The following is a 12,253-nucleotide window of genomic DNA, read 5'->3' as shown; positions in this document are numbered from 1 at the left end:
TCCACAAGAGCTTTCAATCTATTAGGAAGGGGTGACAGTGACTATGCAATGGTCATCCAAACTACTTTCGGTCAAACTCCCTCAGAAAATCTGTTGTGTGTGAATACATATATATTATTACAGACACTGTCCAGTCAATGGATTAAGGGAGTACATATGTGCAGCCCTCCGAAACAGACTTTATGTCCACCATGACCCCCACCCCCATCTTGTGCTAAAAAAAAGAGAACATTAGCATAGAATGGATAATAACTATAGATTATACTTTAGTATTGCAGACATTCCCCCGAATGTGTACAAAATAGGTTCTTTATGTTTGTTCTTAAGTTGAATTTGTATGTAATTTTATAATTTTATAATTGTAGTTCCAGACAAAAGGTTTTTTTTGTCCCAGTAACAACTAAATTTTCAAAATTTTTGGCTGCAATGGGAACAAGGATAATCAATAAAACTTCATTACAAACACCTTACAGTTGATCAGTGCAGCCTGGGACTAAAGTATACAGAGAGCTTTAGCAGAGGTCACAGTGGGCAGAGAGGTCCGTCTGTACCTAGTGGACATCTGTAAGTCGACTGTAGGGGACCAACTGTAAAGTTATTCACAATGGTCAAATTATGTAGGGAGCTGTATGGCTCTGGTCCTATGCACTTTTTATAACAAAACACTGTTTTAACATTGCCCCCCAGCCCAGATTGAAATGGATAGAGTTGAAAACAAGCTATTAAATCTGTCACTGTATCTCCATTGCAGTTATTTGGAAACCAACAAGGACAGGTACAGGTACTGAACTGCAGGCACTTGGCTCAGGTCACAGTAAAGATGGCTACTCCCTAAAAGGTTTCCCCATCTCTCACATAAACATCCACACGTACAGATTTACATGTATTATTTACATGGAGACAGTTTGGCCCCGCTGCTGAGGTTAGGCAAGGCACAGATACCGCACAAAGAATTATATTCATGGAGAGGGTAACATTAGCTCCTGAGAGATATTATCACGTCACACAGCGGAATTGCGTGGAACAGGATTTATCGAGCAGCGAGAGTCCTGAGAGCTCAGCCAATCTGCATCTGCGTTTAGCCTGTCTTACATGATATAATATCAGTCATCTACAGCTAGGCTCAGCAGAGACGTACATCCTTAGGAGCTTGGAGTCTGCAAGCCCCCACGAGTCCAAGCACATCATGTGGGGTTTATAGTCTCTGGCCACTGGAGGCAAAATTACAACCAAAACTCCAACTCAACAAAGGGGAAAACCATTCTGCATGTTACACGTAATGAATAGAGAATAACAGTACTGCACTGGGTGTCAAGAGTCTGTGGAGGCAGATTATTTCAGCATGCACAGACCAATCCTACAGTCTACCCCATAAATAAGTATACTGGGCTTATAAAAGAGACAGAACCACAAGAAAATGCAAAAAAGTAACCAGTTCAAAGATAAAAAGAGTCGATGCCTATTTTTATCAGACAAACCGGCAAAATCTGACAATACCTTTCAAATTTACCCAAAGTGAGCTGCCACATTACCACGGGAGCCCACAACTGCATAGTGCACGTGCATCACACTGGGTTTTCCTATACAGTGAGCAAAAGCAAGAAATATTTCTCCCAATCTATACTGCTACGTTACCTACTAGTGATGGTGGGCTAATCAGTGCCACCAATGGTTCCAAAATTTACAAGATAAAAAACAGTGTGAGTATTATTATTGTATTATTGTAGCTTCCCTTTATCAGGAATCATGATAGTTTTATCATGGTCCCATGACCAGTGCAAATTTTTTTGGTAGACGTTTTGAAATCTGTTCTATTTGCTAATACCAGTTCTTGTGGTGACTCATTGTAAGCGTCAGCGCTATGGCCCCAGAGCCATCAATCTGCCATTCTTAGTTTTTCCAAGATACCACTGTACGTGACCCTGAGAATGAAATCAACATCTTATGATCTGCTTAAACTAGCAACCAAATGGTAGAAGTACAAACATGTTCTGTAAGAAGCAAGCATCAAGGTGTGACTAGACCCCAGAATTTATACTTGGATACAAAGAAATAAATGCAGATTTGTGCTAGTTGTGGTTATAAACAAAATTGCTTTCTGCCCTATAGCTATAGACATAGTTATTCATGCCAATAAGCATCAAAGCCAAATCTTTTGAAAAGGAAATGACTTGAGTATCGGCATAAAAGGCCATAAACGCTCACATTAATATTTGCACCCCTGGATGAATACACATGAGTACTGTACCTGATCCATACAGGAAGACACGGAAATGTACGGCAATTCAAAAAGTGGCCTAATCTGCCTTCCATTGTTTTTAACAGATATGGATACTTCTGTTTTCGGCATGTTGTAGAAAGAAGCATCACCATGGTTATCACCATGAAATTATGGGGCATGACCATAACCATTTATAACTACTGAATACACTAAAGTATGTTTCCTTCTTAAGGGCACTGTCCCCCAAAAATTTAGTTGTCCGGAGGGGTTTGTCAAAAGTAGTGATCTGCTCATCACATGACAACATGAGCTGAAGTCAGCATTGGGTTTCATGTATAATGTTTTACCAGGTTTGCCCCATTGCTGCACTAAAAGTTTTTTTTTTTTAAATCAAGATGGACAACCATTCAAATCCAGTCTGTAATTGTAATGTTTCTATGCCCGGATATTCCAGGAATAATGCTAGAATAGTGCCCCACAGTTGCCATTACACATTCATCTCTAATTAGTGAAACACTCTAATGAAATGGGTTCCCATTGGTCAGAATTATTAGGGCAAGTGCATACTCAGAGGCATGGTAGCGGGATTTACCCCGGCTGTAATCCTGCAGCCATTCTGCAAGCATCATAAACAGCTGATTGTGTCCAATGCCACCATTTCTCCCCGTCACAACAGGCAGAGGTCATCTTTTTCATTGCAAAGATTGATTTCACCATGATCCACAGCAATAAGCGATTTGTTACTTGTTTGCTGTGGATGAGAAAGCCGCAGTGGAAAGGCGCTTTCGCTACACATTTTTTATGCAATTTGTATATGGGTGCAATGAGTGTATTATGCTGCAGATTGACCACGTGGAAATACCATGTGACAAATCCCCAATTGATACACAATGGGGCTTATTTACTAAGGGTCCCACAGATCACACTTTCGTCGGCTTTTACAAATTTTTGGGATTTGCGCTGCTGTGACAGCTATTAAGAGGGGGATTGTGTCGCACGGACGATCCAATGGATTCGAACTGAGCGCGGGATTTAACTTTAAAATTGTGTCACGAGACATGCACTTATATACATCGGGAAGAAGGTGAACTCCGCAGATTTCAGCGGGGAAGCGACAGATGCAGGAAATTGGGCGCACGATCTTTGTGAATCGCAGTAAAGTTCATTGGAGTCGGACAACGCACAGCAGGGATCGCGCAGGACCGGGTAAGTAAATGTGCCCCAATGTGTTGTAGGTACCCTTGGATTCGGATGACACAAATAATAACAGTAATATTGGTAATTTACAGTTATTTTTACATTTACAGCTGGTTTTTATTCCCTCATTAAGCTTAAATGTCACATTATGCAAACAGTGGAAAATAAAGGAGTTAAAAAGCAAATGGTTGGCAAAACTGACACGGCTCACAAGGTAAATGAAGATGGAAGGAAAGCAAGAAGCACTGAGAGGAGAGAGCCATCCATCATGACAAGGGCCAAGGCGCAGACGGAGATTGGTACATGGCAAAGAGATTACAGTTTTCAGGCAGGATGGAATCCTAATAGGAGCATCATAAGTGCCCAGCTATTTACAGAGCACAGCACAGTCATCTGTGTTATCAATTTATACTCATTATGTCACAAGAAGAATCATATAGAACAGGTTGGTTCCAATTATTGTCCAAAACTTCAAGAATAAAATAATTCTGGCTATGGCAGAATTACTGTTCAGGAACCTCAAGAGGACCCTTACTGGTGGCCATATGGTCATCCATCTATCCAAGACAAGATACAACTCTGCTTTTGAAAAGCTTAGTAACTATATTGTAATAATTTGGGGTTCTCATCCAGCTTTCCCAAAATCACGACTAGAATCTTTATGTAGGAGCCAGCATAAGTGAATATTTTTTTGGATAGTGGAGATACAATAGCAAATAACAGAATGGAAATGTTTCCACCATAAATTTAGAAATGGTGCATTGGGTCTATTACAGTATTATTATTATTATGCTTTATCAAAATCAGCATTTTCAGTGCAGGGGGTTTTGGTGGGGGAGGGGCGGATTCTCATAATATATGTGGATCAAGCAAAATGGAAAAAAAAAATGTCCTTTTTATTTTATTTCACTCCCTTTCCTTACCTCTCTTTGAAAAAACATAATTTATCTGTGTATTATCAAGAAAGCCAGACACTTTAATCAGTGAGCTATGAAGTCAGTGTTTCCAGCCTTATCTGGTGGAGGAGTGGAAACGGAGCAGATAGGCAGCTCCCAGGCCGAGCACTGGTGGGGAATGTTAATAGGAGGAACAGCAGAGAGATTGGCTGCGGAGGCCTGCCTATCTCCACCATTATCAAGGCCTTATCAATGCAACCATCGCAGCTCAGTAATGGGGCCGGTTCAACTTTCTGCTTTATCAGGGAGACTGATTCGAGCCAGAGGGACACAAGGCTGCGAGACGACCAGGAGAGTGAATAAGCATCCAGTGTATTTAGAAAATCAAGGGGATTACTTATTGCCATTTGCGTTGATACAGCACGTTAACCCTACACACTGCCAGTGGGAAGCAGCTGAGAAAAAATTCCAAAGGCTTCATGGGCAGTGGTGTCATTTGAGGGGGTGCAGAAAACACATTCTCACCCAGGCCTAAGGGGGCAAATGAGATATATTTTCCCCATACAAGGGGATGGGGGCATATCCACTATATCCTAGTATAGATTTAGCATCAGGGCTCCATAGCTTCAAATTACACCTTTGGCAGAGAGTGAAACATAGGTCCAGTACAGTATAGTGTGCAACACAGTATTTATTTTCACCCAACAAATTCCATAATGCTAGAGAGATACATTTTTCCATGGCATTGCATTAATGAATCACTAACAATGTAGCATAAATATGTAGCATACTGTAATTGTACTCAAATAGCACCCAAAATATTTTACATTATCACCTCAATGACAATATATTCCCTAGTGAGGTATTTATATAGTTTCCTCAAAATCTTAATTTTCACTCACACAAGAATTTCATAGGAAACAAACTTGTTTAGGTGCCTTTGACATGGCTGACTTTGCTGAACTTCAACATTCACTAGCGCACATTGATCGGTCATTTACACGTTGTACGATAGATGTCTAATATCCGTAGTCACAACCCACCAGTAGAGGAGTCACCGCCTGAGTAAGGCCTAATGCACTCGAAGGGGGAGGTAATAAGGCTGCACAACATCACAGTCACAGTTCTTACCGCACCATGACTGAGCCGGGAGTTTGTCCAATATGATGCCATTTTTGTGGCGCAACCTCTCGGCTTTGAATAGGGAGACCCATCCTCCATCCTGCACACGGCTGTAGATACCAAAACTCATATTGGCTATAGTTTTTGTAATTTACTGTAATCTAGCTTTAATGATCTGTAGATTTGGATATTCATGCAGGTTGTGCAGCATAGTTTGACTTATAGGTTGGAACGGCTGGGGGTATCCACTGTAAGTAAGTCAGTATCGTACCTGCAGTGATTTACAATAGTAGCATGACAGATGGGGTTTGAACAAGTCGTATTGTGTTAAAAATGTGTAGCACCAAATGGCATGTCAATTATTTCCATGGATTCTGGTACGGCTTTCAACATTTTCATGCTGAGCCATTTAGCTGTGCCAGCCACATAAAATCCATTTCTGGATTGTTTTTGCACTTTGGAATATCCACTGTGGTAATTCCTCAGTGGAAGCATTTAGATCTGGCCCAAACCTATTTTTCCAGTTTAATGAGTATGATATATTTTTGATAGATATACTGTAGATACAGTAGATATACAAACATATAGTTAAAAAAGTTTTAGTGAAGTTTGGAGAATGCTAAAGTTCAACCTTATTCCAATAACCCCAGACATTATACAGTCCATTTTCCAACCGCATGGCCAACGATCTGAACAAGTGATGTCATAGGGAACTAAGGAATTTGAAGTTGTGGTTGTATTGCGGACCATGTAATACAATTGCATTGCAGCCATCTAAATAGACCCACCTAAAACTATTAATATGACAATAAGCGGAGTATGTCATGTATGAAGTGCCACAGGAATAAAAATTAAAAGTTAAATATTTCTCTTAATGTGACTGTTAGGCTGTATTCATACGACCGTCGAGGGGACATACAGTATATATGTACATGCGTCCCCATAGACGGCAATGGCCACACGGAGCGATACAGTGCGTACACGGTGAAAAGATAGGACATGCATCACTACGGAGAGTCACCCCTCCTCCTCTCCATTGCAGCGAACGTATGTCCGCCGGGCCATAGTTCATGTGAATGTAGTCTTACTGTCATGAATAATATATCTGAAATCTCATCTAAGAGGTGAAAATCTTTATGTGGAGTTTTCTTCTAATGCTCAGTTGATATTCAGTTCTCCAAATATTTCCATCTTTGCAGCTGTACCTTAAATCACATTTCCAGACATTCATAGATACCTGGGACAGAGAACTCAGGACGTCTGCTAATGCCATTAAACTGCTCCCAATTCTTATCCCAAATGTCTCTGGCAGGAAGTGTGTTTCAGATTGGTGATAATTCGAGAACACTGAGTAAGATTTACTTCCAATCCCTTGTGCATCTTAAAGTAGAACCAGGATGTAGGAGTAGCTGTGTTTAGGCATACATAGAAAACCAGAACCATCTCAAAGCCACAGGTTAGTCTTTAAGAGAGATCTGATTTAGGATAGATGCACACGGTGAAAATTGGTTGTTCGGTGCACAGATGGCACATGGAGGCACTAAAGCTGCACTTGTCAATGTATCAGATCACTCATATCTGATACAAAGCAGAAAGTTGAGGCTCAGGTCTGTGTGTCTGCTTCGTTTTCAATGGGTCCGCATGCCGATTGTGAATGTGGATGATCAGCATGTGACCACGAGCCAATGTGGAGACCACAGCAATAATGGATGTAAACCTTATTTCCTTAGTGTATTTTTTTAAAACCACCTAATCAATTGAGGTCAATGGGAGATTCTTTCATACCTTTCATGGAAAAAATGCACCAAAAAACTGTGTGAACATACCCGAATGCCTCATTTACACTACAAATTTATATGGAGCCTCTGTGGTGGCCTAACTGTCCCTTTAGAACATGTGTACATAACCTTTACCAGTCCACATTGTCATACTGCTCCACTTTAAGGGAATCTGCACAATAGATGCACCAAAAATACCATCCCAGAAACCAAATACTGCATTTGTAAACTAACAGACACCTATGAACAAGAATTTATCTACTATAATGCTGCCTCCTATGTACAAGAATATAACTAGTATAAAACTGCCAGGGCTCACAAAGCAAGCGCCCCAGGTCTGACCCCGTTCCTCGCACAGCCCCCCCCCCTCTTTGTACCCATGATAAGTAATATCACCTAATCTATGATTTTCTCTCAAATAGATAGACAATGTGCTATATATTAGATCTGAAATATATATAAATGTTGGATATGTATAACTATGATATTTAGAACATATGATAGAGATCCACAGGCTTCATCAAATGTTCTTCAGAAGCATAAATTTCAGTATACCCCAAGCTCTCTGTAGTCTACTTCCAGGAAAACACCCCCTTTCATTACTGATGCATCTTACTTTAATGTAATTCATGACTAGCCAGGCCACCTCTTGCCTATTTGTAGCTGCCTACAGTGGCCCCTAAATTATCACCAGAACCGAGATGTGAAAGTTGCAACTTAGAGCTGATTGCAACTTTTTAAAAAGTAGCAAATTCACTAGAGACCAAACGAGATGTGTATCAATAAGGAAAAAACACTAAAATAAATCGGACCAGCAGGAAACCCGAGAAAAGTGCAAAAAAACTGATGGAAAAAGCCAGATTTATGATACATGTGCCCCATTGAGTCCCAGTGTGGCTGTGCCGCATTCGACATACTGGAAATGTCTTATGACAAGTCGTTCCCTTCTAGAGGTACCAACAAGTATTCAACCAAGAACATCGCATTGCCATTCCTGCAATATAACATAGCTACTGACCACAATGAGATAAGTTGCTTTTAGTAAAATATACATCTTTTCAGATTTGGGAGTTACTCTGCTAAACATGTGATATACATATATTTATACACAAAGTAAATATTACCCCCTACCCCCATCTGTACTCACCTCCCCCAGTGAATGGATGGCATTAATCATGGCCAGGCAGTGACCCAGCAGAGCAGACCCTTGTGTCTTTGCCTCTATTCACTGATTGTTATTATAGCTGAATCCTTCTCCCGTCTGCTTGCTGGAGATAAGGGTCCTTTATCAGCCTGAGAGATCTTTATCAGAGAGCAGATCAGCCCATAGAGCTTATCTGAAATTTACATCTAGTCAAGAGCCTGAACAGAGAGGAAAAACAGGCAAACCAACTCCTGAGAACAGACCTGACTTCATGCTTCCTCTTCTCGTTTGTTTAGTTGATTGGAAATGTTCGGCTTCAGTTGGCAGATTCCAGATCCTTGGGGTTAACTTGAACTTTACTTTGTACTTCATGGGGTCAAAGTAAATGCTGTAAAGACCCCGTGTTATTTTCAGCCACTCTTTTATTCCACAGCCCACATTAAAGACCACTAAAACGTGCTCATACTTTACACCACACAACCATGGAGCCAGAAACCTGGCATAAAATTGTCAGTACATCAGAAACACCCCATATCAGCACCAAATCACTACACAAGAACAATAAAGGAACAAGGAACAATGATCAGATCAGCATCTTTTCCCTCTTTAGACTCTATATAGTCATCTGGAAAACCCATAAGTGCCATCACATGCCTAAATGAACACTATGATCACCGTTCCTGTCCAGAAAATGGCAGTAATCGATGTATATATATTAAAAGGTCACTTTAAAACCTTGAAAAGGAAAAGGATATATAAATAAGGGAAGTTTTATATGGAGGGCAGGAATTGTATATCAGCACATGCCTTTGGAGCAGGAATAATACATTCAAGTGGAGTTTGACCTCTTGTTTCCTTGCTGCAACAAACCATTTCCACAATGTTCTGCTCTGAATGGGTTAAATTAAAATGCACAAATCAACTCTTAATATAGAAAGGTCCCTCTCCCTGGCTATAATCTCTAGTGTGATCAGTATACAGTTCTTATCGGTTACATCTAACTGACAGCGATAAGAACAAAGGACGTAGAAGCTCCCCCTCCCCCCTTTCCCAACCACCTCCTATACAGAGTGCAGGACAGCCAAAACCCGTCACCAAATACTAATCCACAATAGGATCACAGCTTTTTTATAGGCAATGACATCACACAGGTGCAGAGACCTAGAAGATAAAAGATTATCCAGATTTTAGATCAAGATTGTAGATTAGACCCTTTACTTTATAAGGTATTGACACTAACAGACTATGAGGAAGGGAAATTAAGTGACAGTAATGCCTTTTTATACAACTTTCTCAGCCTTTTTTAGCTGATATAGCAGGGACTGCTCATTCTTCTAACATGGGAAACATTCTCCGGAGATGCTTCTAAATATTACAGGCAATTATTATAACGGGGAAGACATTTTTTGACCTCAAGACCCTTGGTATCAGAGGCATCAACATCATATCCTTGTATACTTGTATATGGAAGTATATTTATATAATATATTTGTATGTAGATACATCTCTATATCCAGCTATTTCCTAATGAAAACAATTGTTATTGAAGCTTTAAATAACAAGTGAGTTTGTGGCTTACTACTCTATGTTCCTGCCTCTGATATCAATGGTCCCAAGTGCAAATTATACGAGAGACACATTGAATACTGAAGACTGTCCCAAAGTCCTGATGTGTCAGAGATAACCAAAAGAAGAGACTGAAAGATGGCACTTCTTTAATTCATTACAATATACAGGCGGTCCCTGGGTCACGTACAAGATAGGTTCCATTGGTTTGTTCTTAAGTTGAATTTGTATGCAAGTCGAAACTGTATATTTTATAATTGTAGTTCCAGACAAAAAATTTTTTTTGCTCAAGTGCCAATTGAAGTTTCAAAATTTTTTGCTGTAATGGGACTAAGAATTATCCATAAATCTTCATAGAGGACCGCCTGTATGGCAAAAGTGTCTCTTTTTACAATTGGACAACCGCATAATAACTGTTTCCTTGTAGCACAATAAAACTGTGGAATATGTTGTTTAATAACTTAATACTATGATGAGATCTTTTAGCTCTATAACTTGTCTTTACCGGTCCAAACCCTTAGGCTGCAACAATAAGAGATTCTGACGATAACATATTTCCTTATGGTTGCGGTCAGTCATTGATGTCAAGGGTATCTTGAATGAAACAGAATCCCAAATTATTATTTAACACTTACATATTTGCCAACAATAATGCCAAGTAAGATGTAGATATTAAAGTTGATGATGTGGGTCCATTACACAAGCTCACTAACATAACACTGCAGTTGAATCAGAATTTCAGATTGTCTAGTAGAATTTTACACCACCTAGTTGTATTAAAATATGTGCCCAAATGTTGGTTAAAATCTTGAGCTCTGTCTACCCAACAAACTAGACATAAAAAGTATCTAAAATACTTGAATTTAACTAAACATCTTAAAGGACATATACCATCAAAATCAAGGGACACTTTCTCAAAGATCCAGACACCATGAGTGTCGTTATCTTTGTAATCTGTGGCCTCCATTCTTCTGATATCATCTTTTAAAATGATGCTAATGAGCAAAAAGGGCTCTGTAGGGCAATGCCAGTGCCGCTCCATGCTGCAGAATGCTGCTGTGTGAGATTATAGCAGGTGGAATGGAGTGCAGAAGGAGCAGGGGAGAGACTTGCTCCTGCAGAGTGTAACTGTCTTCAAAAACACAGCATGGAGGGGCTCTGGTAATACCACTCAGAGCCCTTCTGCCTCATTAGCAGTATTTTAAAAAGTTCATCTTAGAAGGAAGGAGGCCATGGATATAAAAAGACCAACATAGTCACAGTGCCTGGGTCTATGAGTAAGTGTTTATCATACTTGAAAATTAAAGTATTCTTAGGTTACCACAGATGAGGATCGCAGTGCTTTATGATTAAAATGGTGTATTACTTCAAGAGCACCAGCACAGGAAATATAACAGAAACAACGCTCCATGCGTCCGGGGGTTGTGTCTGGTACTGCAGCCCATATATAGAGACTAAAGAGATTAAGAGTCATTATTTGTTGAAACTTACGAACAAAGGTGTGTTTTTTTTAAGAAAGCAGCAAAGTATTCCAAGTCCTGTACAGTTCTATTAATGTGGGTCAAGTCCTACTAGCTCCTGGGTATGCTTTCATTATGGCATTGGATTAGACCTTATCCAACAGATGGTACCTGCCAAGGGGCTCGGGCCTGGCTGTAGCATACCTGCTTTGCTTCCTGTCGTAAGAACCTTATCACACTGGAGATCAGTATTGTATTTCAGCAGCTGAGTCTTTGAAAAGCAGTAACAGCAGACAGCGTGGCTGCCCGCCTCCCTGGCAGGCCTGGTACAAGGAACGCGTGGGAGGCGTGTTAACCTCTTGCCTGCTGATACAAAAAGTTGCCTATTCGGAAACAACAACAAACCAGGTTCCCATCACTTATTTACAAAGCCCACCAATTCTTTGCTCAGGTGAATGAAATGAGGCCATGGGGGAAAAGGGTTAAACAGTAGAGCGGAAGTTGAAATGGGAAATGGGATGAGAGATTTGGGAAATGAAGGGGAGAGAGAAAAATGGGAGGAAGGAGTAAGGGAGAGACTCAGATTTATCAATTTAATAATCGCTGCTGGAAAAACCCAGACAGGTAGATAGAACTTCAGGCTTGCAATTACTTCCCCCGTCAGATAAACCAGTTTTATCAGGCAGTTATTTCTGTCATCCTCAAATCAGCTCCTTATCTGCAGCCTAGATCTCTGCAGAGCAAACAAGGTAGGAGATGCCCACAGAACACTGTCAGAAAGTTCTGGGAGAAGCAGGTCACCCCCACCACGCACCCGTCACCCAGGCATATCACATAGCTGACACAGGCCCACCCCCACCTTTCCCAGT

At 40.5% G+C, this 12,253-nt stretch overlaps 1 protein-coding gene across 3 annotated transcripts in view; it reads right to left on the bottom strand.

Annotated features, from left to right (window-relative positions):
- ZFPM1 (zinc finger protein, FOG family member 1) overlaps positions 1–12,253 on the bottom strand; it is a 74,939-nt gene that overhangs the window by 55,251 nt on the left and 7,435 nt on the right. Inside the window, exon 1 of one of the 3 annotated variants that reach the window (XM_072117104.1) lies at positions 11,589–11,668. The exons of 1 other annotated variant lie outside the window; for it this stretch is intronic. The gene's annotated coding sequence lies outside the window, so the exon portion shown is untranslated. Of the gene's footprint in view, positions 1–8,361; positions 8,447–11,588; positions 11,669–12,253 lie in introns of those variants that run through there. One more of the 3 variants, XM_072117105.1, reaches the window with a different exon arrangement.

Source organism: Engystomops pustulosus, chromosome 7 (genome assembly GCF_040894005.1).
Source record: "Engystomops pustulosus chromosome 7, aEngPut4.maternal, whole genome shotgun sequence".
Taxonomy (NCBI): Eukaryota; Metazoa; Chordata; class Amphibia; order Anura; family Leptodactylidae; genus Engystomops; species Engystomops pustulosus.
This window is presented reverse-complemented; position numbering and strand designations above follow the sequence as displayed.